This window comes from Musca domestica, unplaced genomic scaffold (genome assembly GCF_030504385.1).
Source record: "Musca domestica strain aabys unplaced genomic scaffold, Musca_domestica.polishedcontigs.V.1.1 8, whole genome shotgun sequence".
In the NCBI taxonomy this organism is placed as follows: Eukaryota; Metazoa; Arthropoda; class Insecta; order Diptera; family Muscidae; genus Musca; species Musca domestica.
In genome coordinates, this window is record NW_026712409.1 from 16,631,945 (window position 1) to 16,655,214 (window position 23,270).

At 33.7% G+C, this 23,270-nt stretch overlaps 1 protein-coding gene across 5 annotated transcripts in view; it reads left to right on the top strand.

The window, feature by feature from the left end:
• Positions 1–242: 242 nt before the first annotated feature.
• Positions 243–23,270, top strand: part of LOC101896207 (potassium/sodium hyperpolarization-activated cyclic nucleotide-gated channel 2) — a 164,417-nt gene continuing 141,389 nt past the window's right edge. For 2 of the 5 annotated variants that reach the window (XM_005177059.4, XM_005177061.4), the window contains exon 1: positions 243–721. The gene's annotated coding sequence lies outside the window, so the exon portion shown is untranslated. The remainder of the gene's footprint in view (positions 722–23,270) is intronic. The other 3 variants (XM_005177063.4, XM_005177060.4, XM_005177065.4) reach the window with 2 other exon arrangements.

Below are 23,270 nucleotides of genomic sequence, written 5' to 3' on the forward strand. Positions count from 1 at the left end.
TCTATCTCTCTCCTTCCACCTTCCCCAACGAGTAACCATTACCATACACCTGTCACAACTAACATGTGTTGTGATAAAAGCTTCTTTTGGGGGAAAAAGCTCCAAAGGATATTTTTCCTTTTCATTTTCTCTCTTTCTCGTTGGTAAATATTGATTTTTTGAAATGCCACTACACAGTTGAGAGAAACGAACAGCAAGAAGAGGAGGAAGAATCTCAAAAAAGGCAGGATAACAATGAAATGAACAACCGAAACACGATGAGAATGAATGTCAGCTTTTTATTACTCGTGGGCCATCCGTAACGTCAACGTCGCAAAAATAGCGAGCAAGCGAAGCGAATTAAACCGAAGGGAAAAAATATTAAAAAAAATAGAAAGAAAAAAAAAACAACACCTCAAAGTGAAAAATATAAGGAAAGAAATAAAACGGAAGGAACCAAAGGAATTTCTTGAGATTTTTCTGATTAAATAATACAAACGAAAAAATAGAGGAAATTTTACGGAAAAACAAACCTTTTTGAAAAATGTTTTAAATTTTTCCATAGAGAAAAGTGAAGGCGAAAAAAGGAAAAAAAAAAGAAAATTGTTATATAAATTTAAGAGGAAATCCGAGAAACAGCAGCAGAAGAAAAATAATGTTAATGAAGATGAAGCTGGAAAAGTGGTGAAACGGAAAAAAAGTGAATTACGGCAAACCCACATTAAATAACTTGCAAAGTGAAGTAAGGAAATTTCAGGAGCGAAGTTTTGGAATTTTGTGAAAATTTGTGTTTCTTTTTTTTGGGTAAAAAAAAATTGCTTCTGCAAAATACAAGTGTATAGATATGTAGGTGTGCGTGTGTGTGCCTCTCGCTTCGTGTGTGTGTGAAAATGAAATGAAAAGTTTTGCCTTCGTTGTGCCAGACGCACACACTCACACACACCAACTTGAGGGTGAAAAATCGTTAAATGAAAAGTGAAATTCTCGTCCTTTTCCTTTATGCCACGAAAGTGCCTCTGTGTGTGTGCGTGTGTGTGTTCATGTTTCTCCTCTCATATGGGTTAAGCAAAAAGGCACCTTGAAATTTTTTTAAAGTGTTTTATAACACACAGAAACAATAACAACAACAAAATATGATTTTTTGTTAAAAAAAATAAAGAATTTAACGAAAAAAAATGTGATCCTTAAACCAGGAGGCACTGTAAGGCCAACAAAGTCTAGAATCCTTAGAAATTGCTGATAGGCCACTGCAGTTTGCCTTGGCTATGGATTTGGCCTTTTTATGTAAGGGCCATTCAAAATTAAAAACAAAAAAAAAACAGAAAGGAAATTTGGCAGTGAAAAAGTGTGGCCAAAGGAAAAACAAAAATATTTTCAAAAAAAAAAAAAATAAAAAAATATAAACCCAACCAAGTCCCCGAAAAATAACTCAAAATCAATGGAAAACGATGACGAACTCAATCATCATACGTCGTGGTATCGGTCATGTTCGATATATATATATATAGCTTCCTTTACCAACCAAGCAACCTGGTATAGGTGTGTGTGTGTGTCAGTGTGCCAAAAGTGAATGTGAAGTGATTGAACAGAGAAAAGGAAAAAAAAGAATGAAAAAAAAAAACACAGCAATAAAACCAACAATGCCAACAACTATAATTACATAATCAACAAAATATATATGTGTGTTCATACATACATACATATATACTCCTTCGTTTTTGTGTGTGTGTGTGTTTGATCAAAAAAATTATTTGATTGTTTGACTGACTTGGATTTGCCTTGAGCCAAAAATCTAAGTAAGTAGCAGCAAAGTAAGTAAGCAAATAAACAATTTAGGGGGCAACTCCCCTGGTCCTAGGCAAAAAAAAAAAAAAAACAGGAAAGGGAAAGGGAGCTCCCCTACGTCAACGGCACCCACACCAATTTCTTTGGCCCGCAAAACAGACAGACAGACAAACAAACAAACATCAATGACATCAAAATGGCAACACACACAAATTTGATTAGGTTTGACTGATGAACAACCAACCAACAATAATAACAACAAACAACAACAACAAACACAACAACACTGGTTTGGAAAAGAACAAAACTTTCAAGAGAACATCCAGCCATCCATCCATCCATCCATCACTCAGTCAGTTATTTGAGGGAGAGACAAATGAGAGAAGAATACCCAAAGCAGAGAATGAGAGAATAACTGAAAATAACGGAAGAAACTGAGGAAAACTAAGACTAAACTTTCATAAATTTTACGTCATTTTGACGTTTTATTTGCGAAAAAAAACGGATTTTGTTTTTGGGAATTATGACAGGTTGTGTGAGGGAGGAAGGGAGGGAGGAGAGTAAAAATTCACAAAAGGACTTAACAAAAATAGTTTTGTTGTAAGTCATAACTGGTTTTAATTTTGAAGGAAGAGAAAATGATTAACTCCTCCGAGATGGGGTCACATAAAGTTTGGTTGGGGAAGGTTTTAAAAGGGATTTATCCTCCAAGGATCTGTTCTATAATCGGCCAACAAAAAGAGCTCGATTTAAAATTTTTCAAAAACGTATTCAATAAATTAACAAATAAAATAGAATCAGTCAGTTTTACTGACAGATGTATACCCCCAGCCTTGAGTTATGGATATTCAAAATGTTGACCCTTTATGGGAGGAGGTTGCAAAGCATTTGGCCAATTCATTGTTCAATTGGTATCTGACCTAAGACTGAAATAAATATTACAATCTGCCATATTTGAACTATATCGTCTACGTCCTATACTTTATATGAGAGAGATATAGGTATTGGAAATTGTGACGCTTGTGGGTGAGGTACCGGAAGGGGTTGGCAGATATCTATCATCCTCTCAACAGATTTTGCGTTAGCAAAAATGTTTGGATGTGTGAAATTTGAAGAGAGTTGGAGTTTTATTCCAAGTTTTATGATCGTTTTGTTTTTCAAAAACGATGAACCCTTTGTGGGGGAAGTACCAGAAGGAGTGCGCCGATATATCCCATTTTCGAAGCAGATCTTGTGTTGATAGAAATATTGAGATGTACCAAATCTGATTGGAATCGGATGTTAATTACGCGTTTTATGGGATTCATTGATATTTTAAATGTTGACCCTTTGTGGAGGAAGTACCACAAGAAGTGCGCCGATATATCCCATTTGAGGGGGCGTAACCAGGAGGAATGATCCGATCTCTACCAATTTTTGTAACAGATCTTGTGTTGATGGAGATATCGAGATGTGCCAAGTCTGAATGGAATCGTATTTTAATTTCGCGTTTTATGACCTGCATGGCTATTAAAAATTTTTGAACCCTCTTTGGGGGAGGTACCAGAAGGAGTGCGTCGATATATCTCATTTTTACAGGAGTTTTTGTATTAGGTAAAATATTGAGATGTGTGAAATTTGAAGAGAATCAAATACTTATTTCGCTTTTTACGAGCTTCATGGATATTTAAAATTTTGACCCTTTGTGGGGGAGGTACCGAAAGGAGTGGACCGATATATTCCATCTTCTCGGCAGATCTTATTTTAGTAAAAATAATGGGATGTGTGAAATATGAATGAGTACCGGATGTTTATTTCGGATTTTATAATCGTTTTAGTTATTCAAACTTTGACCCCTTGTGGGGGAGGTACCAAAAGGAATGGTCCGATATCTACCATTTTTATAACAGACCTTGTGTTGATGGAAATATTGAGGTGCGGCAAGTCTGAATAGAATCGGATGTTAATTTCGCGTTTTACGAGCTTCCTGGATATTCAAAATTTTGACCATTTGTGGGGGACGTACCAGAAGGAGTGGACTGACACATTCCATCTTCACAGCAGATCGTGGGTTAATAAAAATATTGTGATGTGTGTAATTTGGAGACAATCGAACTCTTAGATCATATTTTATGAGAGTTATAATTATTCAAAACCGTTTTCTCTTTCTGGGTTAGGTACTTGATGGAGTGGACCGATATTTTCGCACCTGGCCTAGCACTGATGAAGATATTAGGATTTGTAAAGTTTAAATGAAATCGGATTATCGTTTCCCTTTCTGTGCAAAAATATAGTTTTTCAAAATTTCGACCTTTTGTGGGGAGGTACCAGAAGGAGTTAACCCATATTGCCCATCTCCGAACTCGATCTAAGTTTAACAATAATATTACGATGTACCAAGTTTGAATCAAATCGGAAACTCCCTTCGAGAGTTATTGTGCGCAGCCCACCAGACGGACGGATGACCGGACGGACGGACATCCCTATATCGACTCCAAATGTCCTGAAAAGAGTCCAAAGAGACCTAGGGTCTAAAACCGTTATTCCGATGAGGCACGTTTTGGCCGTATCGAATGAAATATACCCTCTCTAGCTATATGACTGAGGGTATAATTAATCACATCAAGACAGGTTGGGGAAGGTGTAGAAAAGAAAAGAAAAATTTTATATAAATCCTCCAAAGATGGGTATTGTTATGAAACGAAGTAAATTTGTTAATGTTATAATTCTTTAAATCTAAATAAGGTTTTGATGAATATTGTCGGATCTTATCTCAATTGTGACCTGCAGAGCGACTGCGAAATCAGGTTTTTTTAATATTTTCAAAAAAAAGTGAATTTGCTAGAAAACCTTTTGAAAGGCATCTGACAAAAATGTTAGGTTTTTTTTGAAAACCTTACCTTACCTTACCTTACCAAAAAAACGTGTAATTTTAAAGAACATTCCCCATGACGAATATAAGGGCGCTTCAACAGGACACCCTATCATTTTTAGGTAAAAAAGAAAAAAATTGGAATATGTTCTAGCAATTATTCTGTTTTTTTTTAAGGATCTGCTGGCAAAAAAGTATATTTAAGAACAATTTTGAAGGATTCACTAACAAGATCTGTGAACACTGTTAAGGATCTCTTGCCTAAAAAGTTAAATTGTCCTAAAGAACATTTTTTGAATCAAAAATGGTGTATTTTCTTAAATATTTTGAGAAACACACTGAACCAAAATTTTATATTTTTTAGAAGATTTTTTTTTTAGATTTTCAGGCAAAAAAAATCTTTTTTAAGAACTTCGTGGTAAAAATCTTGAATTTCTTAAATCATTTTTTCAAGGATCTCCTGGAATTCATTTTTATACCCTCCACCATAGTATGGAGGGTATATTAAGTTTGTCATTCAGTTTGTAACACCTCGAAATATACATTTTAGACCCCACAAAGTATATATTTTCTTGATCAGCAAATTTTATGTCGATTTATGTCCGATGTCCGTCCGTCTGTCGAAATCACTCTAGCTTCCGAACGAATTGAAATAGATTGATAAAATTTCACTCAAATATATGTTCTATCTGCAGGACTTTTGGTATTGAAAATGGGTCATGTAGGTCCACGTTTTGGTATAGCCCCCATATAACGATACCTCCCGATATTCGGTATTTTGATGATTTTAGCGACATTATACCCCGTAATTGTTTCAAATTTGGTATTTGAAGTTCGTAATGAATACTACAGCCTAAGACAGAAAATTGTCTGTTCAGGTCCACGTCTTCGTAGTAACCCCATATAACGGTAGCTCCCGATATTCGGTATTTTAATGCTTTTTTCACCGGATATGCTTCAAATTTGGTATTTGAAGTTCGTAATGGATACTACAGCCTAACACAGGAAATGGGCCATGTAGGTCCATGTCTTCGTATAGCCCCCATATAACGGTACCTCCCAATATTAGGTATTTTGATGATTTTAGCGACATTATTAACCGGAATTGTTTCAAATTTCGTAATGAATACTACATCCTAAGACAGAAAATGGGCCATATAGGTCCACGTCTTAGTTTAGGCCCCATATAACGGTACCTCCCGATATTCGCTATTTTGATGATTTTAACGACATTATTTACCGGAATTGTTTCAAATTTAGTATTTGAAGTTCGTAATGAATACTATAGCCTATGACAGAAAATTGTCTGTGCAGGTCCACGTTTTATAACCCCCATGGTACCTCCCTAAATTCGGAATTTAGATGATTTAAGCTACATTTTAAACAGATTTGTTTTTCAACTTTCGCTTTTAAATATTGTAAGAGCTTATGACAAAAGTTGTCTATGCAGGTCCACGTCGTCGTATAGGCATTCGATATTTTTAAGATTTTAACAGAATTTTTAACGGATTTTATTTATTTTTTTTTGGAAATTGTCAAATTTGTACTATATGGTGGAGGGTATTAAAAGTTCGGCCCGGCCGAACTTACAGCTTTTTTACTTGTTTTTTATTTCTAAAGGACCTCCCGATCAGAAACGTGGAAAGCAGGATTTTTAAAAGTATTTTTAGGCAAAGAGTGCGTTTTTTAGAAAACATTTTGAAATAAATCTGACCAAAAATGTTTGATTTTTTTTACGTGTCCCATGGCTAAAACTTGTCTTTTTGTAGAAGAGTATTTTAAAAGGACATCCTACCTAAATGTTGAATTCGTTTAAAGAAAAATTATGATATTTTTTCTAGCAATTATTCTTGATTTTTTAAGGATTTTTTTAAGTAAACATGGATATTTGATGTATATTTATTTTAAAGGACTTTCTGACAAAATTTTGAACTCCTTAAAGAATACTTTGACAATGAAAGACAGTTTTTGAATGGCCTCCTAATCAAAAATTCGGTATTTTTCAAATATTGTGAGAAGCATACTGACCTAAAATTCTAGATTTTTTGGAAGAACATTTTTAGATTTTCCGACAAAAAATATTTGTTAAGGACTTCCTGGTAAAAATCCTGCATTTTTCAAAGATCTCCCGCGATTCATTTTAATTTACTCCATTTCATTTTCCCAGCTGCCTAATATAAGTCATCGAAATTATACAAAACCTGACAATAATCTTGGATTTTTAAGAAGAGTTTTTAGGAGTTTATCTTTCCTGGAGTGATTAAAGATCTTCCAAACCAAAAAAAATTGAGTTTTTTAATGACTTGTCATAGGCCTTCATTCATATTTTTTAAATTTCCCTGTCTCTGTAATAATGCAAGGGATACGATTTTTTTTTTTTTTGAAAAGAAAAATTTCTTTTGAAAGATATCAGACAAAAATGGTATGTTTAAAAAAAAAAACATTTTGAAGGACCTTACCAAAAAAGGTGTAATTTTAAAGAACGTGCCCCATGACCTATACTGGCCGATTTATAGAAGAGTGCTTTAAAAGGACACCCTACCATTTTTTGGTAAAAAAGAAAAAAATTAGAATTCATTCTAGCAATTATCCTGGTTTTTTAAGGATCTGCTGGCAAAAAAAGTATATTTAAGAAAACATTTTTCTTAATTAAAAATGCTGCATTTTTTTAATTTTTAGAGAAACCACTGAACCAAAATTTTAGATTATTTAGAAGATTTTTTTAGATTTTCCAGCAAAAAAAAATCCCTTTTAAGGACTTCCAAAAAAAATCTTGAATTTATTTTATCATTTCTTTAGGGATCTCCTAATTTACTCCATTTCATTTTCCTAACTGCCTAACATAAGTCATCGAAATTATACAATAACTGAAAATAATCTTGGATTTTTAAGATCAGTTTTTAGGATTTAACTTTCCTGGAATGATTCAAGATCTTCAAACCACCAATAATATTGAGTTTTTTAATGACTTGTTATAGGCCTTCCTTCATATTTTTTAAATGTCTCTGTCTCTGTAAAAATGGAAGGGATACGATTCTCTTTTTTTTTTTGAAAAAAAAAAATCTTTTGAAAGACATCTGGCAAAAATTGTAGGTTTTTTTTTTAACATTTTAAAGGACCTTACCAAAAAAGGTGTAATTTTAAAGAACGTGCCCCATGATCAATACTGGCCGATTTATAGAAGAGTGCTTTAAAAGGACACCCTACCATTTTTTGGTAAAAAAGAAAACAACATTAGAATTCATTCTAGCAATTATCCTGGTTTTTTAAGGATCTGCTGGCAAAAAAGTATATTTAAGAAAACATTTTTTTAATTAAAAATGCTGCATTTTTTTAATTTTTAGAGAAACCACTGGACCAAAATTTTAGATTTTTTAGAAGAAATTTTTTAGATTTTCCAGCAAAAAAAATCCCTTTTAGGGACTTCCTAATAAAAATCTTGAATTTCTTTTAGAATTTTTTAGGGATCTCCATTTACTTTTCCTAACTGCCATTTTATTTCCCCAGCTGCCTAATATAAGTCATCGAAATTATACAAAACCTGACAATAATCTTGGATTTTTAAGAACAGCTTTTAGGATTTTAACTTTCCTGCAATGATTCAAGCTCTTCCCAACCTAAAATGTTGGGTTTTTAATGACTTGTTATAGAGACCTTCCTTCATATTTTTTAAATGTCTCTGTCTCTGTAAAAATGTAAGGGATGCGTTTTTTTATACCCTACAACACTATGTGTTGGAGGTATTATAAGTTTGATTGGGCCAAAAATTATGTAACACCTCGAAATATTGGTTTCTCACATAGGAAGTATATATGGATCTTCCTATCTCGCCGAGGTGAGTCGATCTAGCTATGTATGTCCGTCCGTCTGCCCATGTTAATTTGTAACCACTCTACAGGTCGCAATTATGACCCGATCTTCAAGAAATTTAGAATGAAGGTGGGTTTGTGATCAGAATAGAAAACCTTTTCGCATGATATTTAGAGGTTAAAATGGACCAAACACTGAAAAATTTCCTGATTTTGCAGTTGCTCTACAGGTCGCAATTATAGACCAATCGAAGCGGGAGATAGTATGGGGCTAGAGCCTAGTGCTGGGCACAAGCCTTCCAAGTTTGATGGTCATCGGGTAATATTTAGTGGGTGAAATATACCATAACATTTGTATTCTACCGAAACGTTAAAAATAACTTACAGGCGATATCCAAAATACACAAAAAGGCGAACTTCCGGTTTTTTATGCTGATTTCGTTGACGAATATAGACTAATATCGTAGACAAGCATATCCTATAGATGAGTCTATATTTGGAGATACAGAGGGCCCTCTTGCATTTGGAGATGATCGGTTCAAATGATTTATTGGTTTAAATGAACCAAAGATAGAGGGCGGGAGGACGGAGGGCGTAAATGTTGGGAAATTGTCCCTGGTTAAAATGCTAAGGGTAAGATCTGGGCAGTGCTTTATGGCATAATTTGAAAAGCGAAATATTCCAAAATGGATTTGGACATAAGGGGGCTTCTAACATATTGTAGTGTTGTAGTCGGCCCACGCGACTTTAGCCTTTGCTTACTTGTTTTTTCATGGAGATGTGTTTTTTTTTTTTTTTTTTTTGAAAAAAAAAATCTGTGTTTTCAAAAATGCCACACGGATATGATTTGCGAATTACATAAACTTTTTTCTAATTACATTGCGAATAACATCTTAATTACCAATGTATTTATTCTGACACACATACACTCTCTCTCTCGTTCACATAGCCTCCTTCACATGTGAGAAAATTAATGCACAGGTGTGCGTAAGCATTATAACAATGCGGAAAAATTAACACAATTATAGGACAACAACAAGGAAGATAACAACAACAACAACAACAATGAAAACATGAGGAAGCAAACAAAATAAAAACCAAGAAAATCATCATTAACGTCATTTGAATGAAAATCAGCCAAGGGAGGAGGAGGGGGAGGAGGAAGAGGAGGGGGAAGAGGAGGGGGAGGGGGAAGAGGAGGGGGAGGAGATGAGCGAACGGAAGCCACTCAGGCAGGCTGAAAGCAATGACAGTTTCCCTATTAACATTATGGACCAAAACAAAACAAAACACCGAACAAAACATCACTTCTGGGTCCTTTGTCTTTGTGTGTGGGTGGGTGTGTGTTTGAGATTGTGTGTGTGTGTGTGTGTCTACAAAAGATGTGCTTACGCATACAAAATTATTCATGGAGGCATTAAATTTAATTAGAAACACCACCGAGTCAAACCCACAAAAACAAGGAAGGCCGACTGGTTGGCTCTTAAAGTTTGAACTTGGGCTTCTCCGTTGATAGACGAATGTTTGACAAGACAGGCAGGCTGGCTGGTTGTCTGCCTTGTCTTGCTGTGTGTGTGGGTGTTTGTTTGTTTGTCTGTGAGTTTTTGGCATAAATTAGCCTTTAGATTATCCTTGTGTGAGTCCTCTGATTACCGAATAAAATAGTAGTGGCAACAACAACAAAAAACTCTTGCCTACGAAAAGTGCCCTTAATAAATATGTATGTAAATTGCGGAGAAAGGTTTATGCACTCACATTTACATATGAATTATTCGTTATCCTTCATTCATATTTTTAATCAAATAGCGGAGAAGACAAGGATTTGTGTGGGTATGCCCAGCTTACTTAGAGTATGGAGAATGTATGTTTATAGCCTATTTCATTTCCCTTTAGTACCGTCCAGCCCCACCCCGCCCCCATTCCACCTTGTTATCCTTTTAATCAAGTAAATAGGAGAAGAAAAGAAACAACAACAACAACATCAAAATAAAATAAATGATTTTAGAAAAGATAACTGCAAATGATGAGAGCTCTCACTCTCTAAGCCTCAAAACTTCATTCGTTAGTCCATTATTTTCCAGTTCTGCTGTGGCACATTCCTTTGCTCCTTTTCTCGTGTTCTTTGTTATACCTTATTTTCTTGGCACATTTCTGACATTGTTTTCGTCGTTCTTTTTTTATGACCGTAATTACATAAAGTTTATGGCAGGCCCATATACTCTGGTACGTATGAATGTATGTGTGTGTAGCCTTTTATGACATTTGTATTGACGCATTGTAAAATACGTATAAGCCAGAGAATGACGAAATACGCAATGTAATATAAATTCGCATATATTTGGTTTGAACAAAAAAAAAAAAAACTTATCGAGAAATTGAGAATCCTATTCGGATAATGTTTTCATATAGATTACGTTATCCTTGGAAAGTCCTTTTATAAACAATTTTAGCAGAATAATGTATCTAGATATTCTATATGAATATCCTATTCAAATAAAAATTATTCATCAATGTTTTATTATCCCGTCACTGATATACTTTAGAAATTTTTTTCCGGATATTTTTTTTCCTTAGAAAAATTTAATTCGGATATATTTTTCCCTAGAAAGAGTTGTCCGAATAATTTGTTCAAATAGAAGACATTAACCCTACATAATTTACTCTCCATCATATAAAGTATGAAGGGTATATTAAAAAAATGTAAAAATTATGTTTTTGACTTTGTTGCAATTTTTTTATCTCACCCTATATTTCCCATTTGACTGTACCTCCCGATATTCCTTATTTTGATGATTTTAGCCATGATGATTGCTTATCCAGTACCACGTCTTCGTATAGCCCCCGTATATATGTTTTCATTTGACAGGTATTTTTCAACGGATTTTTTTTTGTTGAAAATTTTCAAGTTCCTTCAGAATGGTGGAGCACATAAAAAGTTCGGCCCGACCGAACGTAGCTGCTTTTTACTTGTTCTTATTGAGAAAAAACCTATCACGATAATGGAAAATTGTATTCGGTTAATATTTTCTATAGAAACTATCATCCGGATGATGATATTCTATAGAAAACGTTAGCAGAATAAAATGGCCCTTAATAGAAATTGTTTTTCTAAAGAGATGTTCTTCCATAGAAATATTATCCGAACAATGTTTTCACGAAGAAAATGTTATCCGAAAAATATTTTCCCAAAGAAAATGTTTTCTTAAAGAAAATTTGCTATTGGAAAACATTATCTGGAAACTTTTGCTAAGAAAAACTTTATCTGGATAATAGTTTTTATTGGAAAAATTATCCGGATAAAATTTTCTTTCGGAAAATATTTTTCGGATAACATTTTCTTCGTGAAAACATTGCTCGTATAATATTATCCTTTTTTTATAAGAAAACATTATTCGGATAAAATTTTCTTTGGGAAAATAATTTCTTATAGAAAATTTTATCCGAATAATATTTTGCAATGGAAAATCTTATCCGAGCAATGTTTTTACTAAGAAAATGTTATCCGAAAAATATTTTCCCAAAGAAAATTTTATCCGGATAATTTTTTCAATAAAAACTGTTATCCAAATAAAGTTTTTCTTAGCAAAAGTTTCCAGATAATGTTTTCTAATAGCAAATTTTATCTGGATAAATTTTCCTATAGAAAAAGTTATATGAATTATTTTTTTCCAATAGAAAATGTTGTCCGAATAATACTTTCTCATAGAAAATGTTATCCGGATAAAGTTTTTGTGTTGATAATTTTTTCCTATAGAAAATGTTATCCGGGTAATGTTTTCCCATAGAAAATGTTATCCGGATAATGTTTCCCTATATTCGGATAATTATTTTTCTAATAAAAACTGTTATCCAGAGAAGTTCTTTCCTAGGAAAAATTCCAGATATTGTTTTCCAATAGCAAATTTTATCCGGATAATTTTTTCCTATAGAAAATGTTATCCGGATAATTTTTTCCTATAGAAAATTTTATCCGGATAATGTTTTTCAATGGAAAATATTATCCGAACAATATTTTTTTACGAAGGAAATGTTATCCGAAATATATTTTCCCAAAGAATATTGTATCCGGATAATGTTTCCCTATATCCGGATAATTATTTTTCTAATCTAAAATAGAAAAAAACTTCTAGATATTGTTTTCCTATAGAAAATGTTATCCAGATAATTTTTTCCTATAGAAAATGTTACCCGGATAATTTTTTCCTATAGAAAAGTTTATCCGGATAATGTATTCTTATAGAAAATGCTGTCCGGATAATGTATTCTCATAGAACATGTTATCCGGAGAATGTTTCTCCATGAAAAATATTATTCGATCAATTTTTTCCCAAAGAAAATTTTAATGAATGAAGAAATGTTATCCGGATAATATTTTTCAATGGAAAATATTATCCGACCAATATTTTTTACGAAGAAAATGTTATCGAAAAATATTTTCCCAAAGAAAATGTTATCCGGATAATGTTTTTCTTTAGAAAATGTTATCCGGATAATGTTTCCCTATATTCGGATAATTAGTTTTGTAATAAAAACTGTTATCCAGAGAATTTTTTTCTTAGAAAAAGTTTCCAGATATCGTTTTCCAATAGCAAATTTTATCCGGATAATTTTTTCCTATAGAAAATTATAGGAATTATTCTTTTCCAATAGAAAATCTTATCCGAATAATACTTTATCATAGAAAATGTTATCCGAATATAGTTTTCATGTAGAAGATTTTATTCTGATAATGTTTTTCTATAGAAAATTTTATCCAGATAAATTTTTCCTATTGAAAATGTTATCCTATACAGATTTTCCATAGAAACTGTTATCCGCATAAAGTTTTTTTTATAGAAAATTTTATCCGGATAACGTTTTTCTATAAAAAACATTCTATCCGGATAAGATGTTTATATAGAATATTTGATCCTAACATTGTATTCATATATAAAATGCTATCCGGGTAATGTTATCCTATAGAAAATGTTATACGGATAAAGTTTTCGTGTAGAAGATTTTATCCTGATAATGTTTTCCTATAGAAACTGTTATCCGGGTAATGTTTTCCCATAGAAAATGTTATCCGGGTAATGTTTTCCCATAGAAAATATTACCTGATCAATTTTTTCCCAAAGAAAATTTTAATGAATGAAGAAATGTTATCCGGATGATATTTTTCAATGGAAAATATTATGCGAATAATACTTTTTTACGAAGAAAATGTTATCCGAAAAATATTTTCCCAAAGAAAATTTTATCCGGATAATGTTTTTCTTTAAAATATTATCCGGATAATGTTTCCCTATATCTATTAAAAACTGTTATCCAGGGAAGTTTTTTCTTAGAAAAAAAATGCCAGATATTGTTTTCCTATAGCAAATTTTATCCGGATAATTTTTTCCTATAGAAAATGTTATCCGAATACAGTTTTCATGTAGAAGATTTTATTTTGATATTGTTTTACTATAGAAAATTTTATCCAGATAAATTTTTCCTTTAGAAAATGTTATCCTATACAGATTTTCCATAGAAACTGTTATCCGCATAACGTTTTTCTATAGAAAATATTATCCGGATAACGTTTTTCTATAAAAAAATTTATCCGGATAAGATTTTTATATAGAATATTTGATCCCGACAATGTATTCTTATATAAAATGCTATCCGGGTAATGTTATCCTATAGAAAATGTTATACGGATAACGTTTTCCTATAAGCAATGTTATCTGGATAAGGTTTTCCTATGGAAAATATTTTCCGGATAATTCTAACCTTAAGAAATTTTATCCGCATAATGCTGTCCTTTAGAAAAAATTATTTGGATAATAATTTTCTATAGAAATTGTTATACTTATTTCTTTACCTTTAGAAAATATTATGCGGATAATGACCCCCCATACAACCTTGTATCCGGATAATGTTCTCCTACAGAAAATATTATCCGGCTAATATTGTCCTAGTCTTATCCGCATGTTTTCCAATATAAAATATTGTACGAACATTGATTTTTTAAAGAAAACATTATCCGGACAAATTTTTTCTTGAAAAAAACGTGCCACGTTATCCAAATAATGTTTCCATTTAAATTTTTTATGAATTTTCCTTCCACAATTACCTCGGTTTGTTATGCATCATTTATCACCTCGTGTTGGTTAGTGTTGTTTACGTTGTTGTTGTTATTGCTGCTGCTGGGGTATGGGTGTTATTAGCATTCATTAATTAATCATACGCTACAGAGGAGACCACAACTAAAGGCTGTAGTTTTTTCGCCTTCACGTTTTCAATGTCAAAATTCTATTTTTAGAAATTGTTTGGATTTTTTTGTGCCTTCCTTCGCTTAATTGTTTTGAGGCGGAAGTTATGAGGGACGGTAGGGCCGTTGGAAAATGCCATAAGGTGGCAAACAATTTGTGCAATTTGCATTTGGCCAAAAACTAATTAAATACTATGTGGCCTCAAAGTAAAAGGGGATAGAAATACTGGCAATGGTTTCAAAGAAAGGCAAAAGGCTTTGGAATGTATAAAATTTTTGTATAAATTTCTTTGATATTTAGAATGTTGAAATTCAGCCAGGGAAGAAGTTGTTCGAAAAATCTTTTCAAAATTCCTGAAAAATTCTTGCAGCAAAAATACTTTTCCTCTGGCCACATTCAAAGCTATTATGGTACTTCTTACTATTTTGTGGCCAAATTTTCCCACTTTCTCCTCCCCTCATTCATGTTATGTCACTGCAAAGTCTTTTCACATAACTCAATAAAGAAATGACCTAATTCCAAGGTCATCACCTCCAAGTTGTTAATCATTGCCAACAAAACGAGACTCGACAAAGAAACACAAACGGCAACTTTGTCATTTCTTTCCGAGAATTGTCCCTTTCAACGACTATTAAATTAAAAGTTTCTTTTTTTTTGGGGGGTAATTAGTGGAGTAAAGTTTTATATAAGCGACTGCGATGATGAAGTGGATAACACAAAGAACCAAACATTTTATGGCCAACCAAAATATGCACGTGTCTGTCAGGATAAAAATAAAATAATTAGGGAGCTGGCATTCCTTCTTGGTTTTGTATTTAGCCCAAGGCATGAAAAGAGCATGAGAGAGCGGGAAAGTGAGAGAGAGCAAGAAACAGTATTGTGACATGCAATATTGTCATCACTGAATGTGAGGGGAAATGGAAAACGTTTTTATTTTGGAAAATAAAATTTGGAACATTTTTATATTTTATTCTAATTTGAAATATTCGAGAGAAATATTTCAGAAATATGGTAGACATAATGTATATGAAAACATTATCCGGATAAGATTATGTTAAAAATAATTTTATCCTGATAAAGTTATTAAATAGATAATTTTATCCGGATGAGGTTTTCCTATAGAAAATTTTATCCAGCTAATATTTCCCTTTACAAAAAAAAAAAAAAAAAAAAAAAAAATCCAGATAATGTTTTTCTTTTGAAAATGGGAAATCATTATCCAGATAATATTTTCTTTTAGAAAATTTTATCCGGATAAGGGTCTCCTAAGGAAAATATTATCCGGATAATTTTTTTCCCAATAAAAACTGTTATCCAGATAAGTGTTTCTATACAGAAAAATTTATCCGGATAATTTTTCCTACAGAAAATGTTATCCGAATGATTTTTTTTAATAGAAAACTTTATACCGAGATTTTTTCCAATTGAAAGTGTTATCCCAATATTTTTTCCAATAGAAACGTTATGCGGGCAATGTTTTCCTATAGAAAATTGTATCCAAGAGGATTTGCCGACAGCTGCACATTCTCAGCAAATATTCGATTATTGAAATATATACCGACTTGTGTTAGGTTATTCAAACCAATATTATATGTATTGAAAATTGTTGCCCCTTTGTGGAAGGGATATCCGAAGTGGTGGTTCGATATCTATAATCTTTATACTATATGTTGTGTTGGAAGAGATATTTGGATGTTTGAAATTTGAAGAGAATCGGATGCTTATTTCGATTTTTATGAGAGTTATAAATATTCTAAATTTTGGCCCCTTTGTCGGGAAGGTACCTGAAGGAGTAGTCGGATTTTGTTCATCTTCATAACATATCTTGTGTTGATAGAAGTATTGAGATTTGCCGAATTTGAAAGTAATCGGATGCTGAATTCGCTGATTTTTAGAGCTTTTGATTATTCCATATTTTTACCCGTTGTGGGGGAGGTAATAGGAGGAGTGGTCCGTTTAAACTGTTCTTCATTATAGATCTTGGTGGAAATATTAATATCAGCGGAATATGAAAATAATCGGACCCTTAGTTTACATTTTAGAAGAGTTTAAATTATTCAAAATGTTGACCCCTTTGTGGGGGAGGTACTAGAAGCAGTGGGGTGATATATGCCATCTTCACACCAGAACTTGTGTCAATAGAAATATTAAGGTATGCCGAGTATGAATGGAATCGGGTGCTCATTTCCTGTTTTATGAGCTTCATGGTTATTCAAAATTCTGATCCCTTTTTGGGGGAGGTACCAGAAGGAGTGATCCGATATATTCCATTTTCAAACCAGAACTTGTATTAATAGCAATATTGACGTATGTCGAGTTTGAATGGTCTCGGATGCTCATCTCTAGTTTTATGAGCATTTTGGTTATTCAAAATTTTGACCCTTTGTGGGGGAGGTACCAGAAGGAGTGGTCCGATATATTCCATTTTCACATCAGATCTTGTGCTAGTAAAAATATTGAGGCATGACGAGTTTGAATGGAATCGGATGTCCATTTCCAGATCTATGAGCTTCAAGGTTATTCAAAATTTTGTCCCTTCGTGGGGAAGGGACTTCATAGAGTGATCAGATATGTTCCATATTTACAAGTTGTCTTGTGCTGATAAAAATTTTGAGATGTGTGAAATTTGAAGACAATCTGATATTTATTTCGCATTTTATGAGAGATAAAAATATTCCAATTTTTACCCGTCGTGGGGGAGGTACCTGAAAGCATGATCCGACATATTCCATCTTCGCACCAGAGCTTGTGTTGGTAAAAATATTGGGATGTGCGAAATTTGAAGACAATCATTTTATAAGAATTATGATTATTCAAAATGTTTACCCTTTGTGGAGGAGGTACTTGATAGTTTGGGACGATATTACCCATTTCCGCATCCGACCTGGCACTGATACAAATAATAGGATTTGCAAAGTTTGCACAAAATTGGATGATATTTTCTTGTTCTGTGAGGTAAATTAGTTTTCTGCAAAAATTTTGACCCTTTGGGGGGGGGGGGGGTGTAGGTGAGTACCCAGAAGGAGTGGACCGATATTGCACATCTCCGAACTCGATCTAAGTTTGACAAAAATATTACCATGTACCCAATTTGGACCAAATCAGATACTCCCTTCGAGAGTTATCGTTCGCTCCAGCCAGGCAGACAGACGGACGGACGGACTTCGCTAGATCGCCTCTAAATGTCCTGAAAAAGATTTGGTCCAAAGAGACCTGAAGGTCTAAACAGTTATTATATATACCCTCTGTAGTCATATTTTCATATTTTCTTGAAAAATATGTCAGCCGGATAACATATTGTATAGGGCAGCATTATCCGGATAAAAAATATTATTCTGAACAAGTTTTTTTGTTTTTTTGAGAGAACTTCATTCGGACATTTTTCTCTGCAGGAAACAGTATCCTTGAAACATTTCCTATAGAAAAAACAAATGTTCGCACAAAGTTCTCTATGGGCAAAACTTCCCTAAAACACTACCCTTAGATGACATTGACCTGAAAACAACAGCCTCAGAACTTAATACCTTTCATGTCATTTTCAAAATTATCCTTCAATTAGTTGTACTTGTCGCCTGTTTTTTTTTAACAGCTCATATTTGTAACACCTTTGCCCTCCTACCACTCTCCCCCAAAAGGTAATCCCTTTTATAGAAAAAAAAAACTCCTTAACATCTGTCACACAAAAAATTGCCCCCCAGCTCCTCTCCCCTGCCCCTCCCCCGCTTACCCTCAAATTGACAAATGCCGCATTTATTCTACCATGAAAAAGGGATTTATGTTTCATTTCACTTTTGTTTTTGTTTTTTTTTTCTCACAAATGTCAGCTTTAAGACTCCCTCTGAGCGAGAGTCGCAACAATAACAACAACAAAGGAAGAGCCACACCAAACAAAAAAAAAAAAAAACAACAACAAATAAAGAAAAGCCATTCTTATGACGTAAGAATGGCGTTGAAATTTATTGTCGCAATATAAATTATATTTACAAATAGCTGAATTTACAAAAACAAAAAAAGGAGAGGGAGAGAGAGAGAGACCCCGAAGACAGTTAATGCCATAATGCAAATGCCTAACGGAGAACAGTAGCAGCAACAAAAACAACAAATTAAAATTTCATATTTCATTTGTTTGTGTGGAAAAGAAAGAATAGAAATTTTATGGCTTTTTGGAAAGGAGGTGGGAAGGAAGGGAATTTAATTTGATGTTTTGCAAAAGCTTCTGACAAATGATTGCTTGGAAAAGGTAAGGTGTGACGGGGATTAGGGAAATGCTATGAAAAATCCTTTAAAAATCCACATTGGGTTCTTGCAATTTTTTTAAAAGAGTTCATGTTTGGAGGTCTGATGGTCCTTTAAAAAAAAATTTTTTTTTTTTCAAAAATTAAGTTTTTAGGTAAAAAATCGAATTTTGACTTGAAAAAAAAAAAATGGAAAAAGGTTTGCGAAATAAAAGCCGAACAAAATTTGTATGTTTTTCCGAAATAAAACGAAACATTTTAAAGAAAAATGGGGGCAGGCTACATTTTCAAATGGTCTAGTGGCCAATTTTGTTCAGTACAACCCCAGGAACCAGAAACACAACGCGCTCATTAAGGTTTTCATATCTCCCCACCCTACTATACAGGTTGAGATAAAAAAAAAATGCAACAAAGTCAAACGCCATAATTTATACATTTTTTTAAATTTTTTGAATGAAAGCAAAAAATGTCGGGAATAGCATCAAATTTTAGAACGGATTGGTATCCGGAGATTTTGGTGGTCATTTTTTTGGGCTGGAAATGAAGCGAGGAACCTCATTTTGTAACTGTTCTTGGGTGGCGCGTGCTGAGTGCGATGGTGCTGAGTCCTGTTGGAATGTCCAAGGTCTGCGGCCAAAATGTTTGGGTGCTCAAGGCATTAATACACCTGCATTTATTTTGATGCCACGGTCGGTTAATACGAGGGGGGGGGGGGGGCTGACCTCTTTGGCAAGTAAATCTGGTCATTTTGTTTGTTTACAAACTGCTGGACAACGAATGTTTTCTCATCGGAGAAAACGAAAACCAAATTCGGCAGTTCACCACTTTCGGCCAAGCGAAGCAACTCTTTAGCTCTTTTGAGTGTAATTTCTTTCTGTTGCGGGGTAAGTTCTTGCACTTTTTGGAATTTCAATGGCTTTACCCCGACCTCGGGCTCATTTTTCCATATTTGCCGAATGGAATATTGCCATATGTTTAGCTCACAAGCCATTCTTAGCCAAATATAAAGAAATCACACTATCGCGCTTGAATTCCATCCCGAATAACTTTTTTTCACCAAAATGCTTTTGTACGCTTGTAAACAATATTATGGGCTGTCACTGGAATAATATTAACAGCTGTCGGACGAGTGGCTTAAAAATGACAGCAGTCTGAAGTTGGTTGCAATTTTTTCATCTCACCCTGTAAGTAAGAGCGTAGTCAAATTACTGATGACTGATTGACTAATCTAAAATCAACGCCCAGGCGAAACGGCTGAAGCTAGAACCTTAAAATTTTTCATAACGGAGAGTGGGTAGGCGTGTGAAGGTTGGGTTTTTGGAAATTTGTACGCATTGAATTTTTATAAAAGTGGGATAGAATTCAGAAATTTGGAATAAGAGTCACTGATAGAGTACACGATAGTTATACCAAAGGGTTTTTAAAAATTCGAAGTTCAAGGTTATGAGAAGCTCTAAAATGGTACTAACCTTCTAAAATGGTACCATTTGCTGTTATGTGAACGGATAGAGTTAAAAACTAGAAATTTGGAAAGGTAGGAAAATAAGTATGATATATGAAGGTGGACTTGGAAAGTTGTACTAAGTGTGCGAATTGTACTAAATGGTACTAAATTTGGTTTAGGATGAATCGATGAAGCTGGAAATTTGAAATTTTGTATTGGGGTCAATGTTGGTGGTTGATTTTTGATAAAGAGATGGTTTTTGAAATGTGTACTACAAGTGGACGAAATGTACTAAATAGTACCATATTTGGTACAACTTAGTATTGTATGAAACAGATAATGCTTAAAATCCGAAATTTGGTATTAGGATCGCTGTTCAATGTAGCCTGGACCTATGGAGTTGGTTTCGGAAATGTGGACGCATTTGTACGAAATGTACTAAATTGTACTCAATTTGATATTGGGTGAAGGTATAGAGATAACATTTTAAAATTTGATATGAATGTCACTGTTGGTGTCTGTGCTTTGGAGAAGGAGCTGATTTTGGTTATGTGTACTATAAGTGTACGAAAGTGCTAAATAGTACCAAATTAGCTACAATTTGGTATTGGGTGGGCAGATAATGCTTTAAATCTGAAATTTGGTGTTAAGATTCATGTTTAGTGTAGCCAGGACGTATGGAGGTGGTTTCTGAAATGTGTATTGTAATTGTACGAAAAGTACTGAATGGTACTATATTTGGTATTATGTGAAAGGATAGTGATGGAAAATTTGATATGGAACACAAAGAGATAACAACAGTGGTATCTGTGGTTGATGGAAGGAGCTGGGTTGAATATGCGTGCTGTAATTGTATGAAATGTACAAAATAGTACCATATATGGTACAATTTGGTATAGGGTGAACAGCTAATGCTTGAAATCTTAAATTTGGTATTATGGTTGCTGTTCACGTATGACCTGGACATATGCAAGTGGTTTCAGCAGTGAGTACTATAGTTGTACGAAAAGTACTAAACTGTACTAACTTTGTTATTGGGTGAAGGGGTAGAGATAAAATTCAGAAATTTGATATCAAGAAATGTGTCCTATATTTGTACGAAATGTACTAAATGGTACTAAATTTGGTGTCTGCAGTTGAGATATGGATATGGTTTTGGAAATGTGTACTATGTGTGTGCAAGAACTGGTACTACATTTGGTTTTGTTTGAAGGGATAGATATAGAATTATGAAATTTGATATTTAGATAACTCTTGGTATCTGTCTTTGAGATTTGGGGGTGGTTTTGAAATGCGTAATATATTTGTTCGGAAAATACTAAACAGGGTATTGGGCGAAGGAATAGAGCTTAAATCTTGAAATTTGGTATAGATGTCACTGTGGGTGCCAGCGGTTAAGATGTGGAGGTTATTCTGGAAATGTGTGCGAAAAATACTAAGTAGTACTTAATTAGTTATTGGGTGAAGGGATAGAGCTGGAATCCAAAAATTTGATTTTCAGGTTTCTGTCGGTATTAGAAGGTGGTTTAGGACATGCTTTGCATAACTGTGTGAAAAATTTGGTAATAAATTTTGAGTTTGGGTCTTGGGATAGAGCAGGAATTCTGAAATTTGAAATGGTGACAACTGAAGGTAGGTATGGAGGTAGTTTTCGAAATTTGTACAAATTTTTTTTGAGAAGTACTAAGTGCTAATGAATGGGATAATGGGTGAAGTGATATAGTTGAAATCCTGAAATTTGGTAACGAGATTTCTGTTGGTATCCTGGATTGGATAATTGAGGTGGTTTTGAAAATGGATTACTGTTGGTGTCTTGGATGGACAGATATAGATTCTTTTGGATATGCCTACTAAATGTCGTATTGGGTAAAAGTTAAGAGCTAAAAATCTGAAACTTGATATTGAGGTCACTGTTGTAAAATAGTTTTGGCCCAAAAAATTGGATGTGGGTCCATGTGGTGCACTGGTTTTACTAATATCCTCCTTTATGAACTTCAAAATGAAAGATTTTGAAGACATTTTTTAAAAGGTGAATATTTTCCCATTATTTTTTCCGAAAAAGGAAAAATAAAACCGTGAAGGTTTTGATTAAAAAATGTTGTCAAACTTTTTTTTTAGACATAACATGAACTGTTGGAATGAATCTAACATTCTAAGGTGAGCTTTTCACTGACGAGGGAGCAGGCAATTGCCAAAAAAAAAAATACCAGGATTTCCAAATTTTGCCCAAAGTTGGATGATCCTTGAGGTAAATTAATTTCGGTGAAAATGCTGACCTTGCGTGAGGAAGATACCAGAAGCAGCGGACCGATATTGGTTTATGTTTAAAAATAATATTACGTTGAACCAATATTTGCCCAAATCAGATACTCCCTTTGAAAGTTATTGTGAGCACTAATCAGCCAGACGGACGGACGTCCCTAGATCGACTCCAAATGTCCTGAAAGGTATTTGGTCCAAACAGACCTAGGGTCTAAAACCACTTTTTCAAAATAATTTTTTAATAGTCCTTAGAAAAATATTTTAAAATTGTCAATCAATATTTTTGTCGTCAGCATATTTCTTATTGCAAATTACCGCCATCGAACAAGTAATGCAAGCTGTCACTTAAATATTTCATTCAAAATTTATGCGATAAGATAACACATGTCATTTGAACATATGTACCTACATGTGTTCACACAAATGTCTACAGATGCGCCTTGCATTTGACCCATTTCCCTCATCTGCTTTCCCATTGAAGGTAAAAAAGAAATTCGAATTTTCATAAATTATTTATTTAGGTCTCATTGATTTTTGGCACGGCTGGCAAAAGATTCGGTCTGCTGTTTTATTTAACAAACGGGACGATGTTCAGCCACATTGACATCACTGCAAGCAAGCAATTACATCAGCGGTGCAATGATGTAAAATTAAATGACAATGAGGACG